Here is a 1353-nt window from a genome sequence, read left to right on the forward strand (position 1 = left end):
CACACACAAAGATGCACATTACTATACACACACACACACACACACACACACGCACCTTGCTGTGTGCTCACATAAACATCTTCCTACGTATGTACACACATCTTCCTATGTGCACACATACCCGCGCATACACACACACTTTTTCCTGTGTGCACACATAGCTCTTCCAGCTTACATACATGTCGTCTTAGGGTTTCTGTTGCTGTGATGAAACACTGACCACAAGCAGCTTGGTGGGGGCAGGGCTTGCTTATTTTGCTCAGTTTATCGCGGTTGTCCCTGGAGGAGGGCAGGGCGGGAGCCTAGGGTGGGAGCTGACGCAGACGCCATGGACGGGCTGCTCAGGGCTCGCTCAGCTGCTTTCTGACACACCTCAGGACCCCACCCCGGGGTGGCATCGCCCACAGTGGGCGGGGCTCTTCCACATCAGTCATGATTAAGGAAACACCCCACAGACTGACGTTATTGAGAGAAGACCAGCCCGTGGTACCTGCACTTTCTAACGTACACACAAGTGTGTCAGTTGTGTCTTCCAGCACACACACAGAGAATCTCCCGTTCATTTAGGAAGGTGTTTCTGCTGTCTGCAAACCCACGGATTTGGCCTTTGCTTTTATGAGCCCTTGAGAGCATTATTGTACAGCAGGTGTGTGATCCTAAGTTAGTAATAGTGATACCAAAATAGGAAAGCACAGGACATGCAAGGGGCCTCAGTGGGTAAAGACAGCTGGCACCTGAGCTCAGGGCCAGGGTGCACGGGGTAGAGAGAAAGGTCTGAGCCCTACCGTGTGTCCTCAGCCCTCCACACATTGTGGCGCACACACAGGCCACCCCCAAATTAGTAAAATGAAGAAAACATTTGAAAGAAATGTAAAATCCAGCAGGTGGAGGTCATTTTAATGATTTTTTTTAATTCAATAAAAATAAATTAATTTGATAAAAATTCTTATTTTTAAATTTAGCATATAATTAATAGAGAACTAGAGGCTTTTGTTTCGTGTTTTGGGTTTTTTTGCGTGCGTGTGTGTGTGTGTGTGTGTGTGTGTGTGTGTGTGTGTGTGTCTTTTTGAGATAGCATCTCATCTTGTACCCCAAGCTGGTGATCCTCCTGTCTCAGCCTTTGAGTGAGGAGATTACATGCGTCGCCACCATGACGGGTTTGCTTGGAAATGCCCTGGCTTAGGTCTCGGGAGATGGTTCAGTGGCTGAGAGACCCGACTTTAGTTCCTGACCAAACACGTGTGGCAACTCAGAGCCGCTGTGAGAGCCCCATGGAGTCCAGCATCCCTGTTTTCCAAGGGCACCTCCACTCCTGCATATGTCACCCTCAGACACTCAGACACACACACACAC

At 48.9% G+C, this 1353-nt stretch overlaps 1 protein-coding gene across 1 annotated transcript in view; it reads left to right on the forward strand.

The window, feature by feature from the left end:
- Positions 1-1353, forward strand: part of Ttc13 (tetratricopeptide repeat domain 13) — a 40179-nt gene that overhangs the window by 37422 nt on the left and 1404 nt on the right. The window lies entirely within an intron of this gene.

The sequence above is a fragment of the Psammomys obesus genome, unplaced genomic scaffold (assembly GCF_907164565.1).
Source record: "Psammomys obesus unplaced genomic scaffold, mPsaObe1.curated_primary_1811, whole genome shotgun sequence".
In the NCBI taxonomy this organism is placed as follows: Eukaryota; Metazoa; Chordata; class Mammalia; order Rodentia; family Muridae; genus Psammomys; species Psammomys obesus.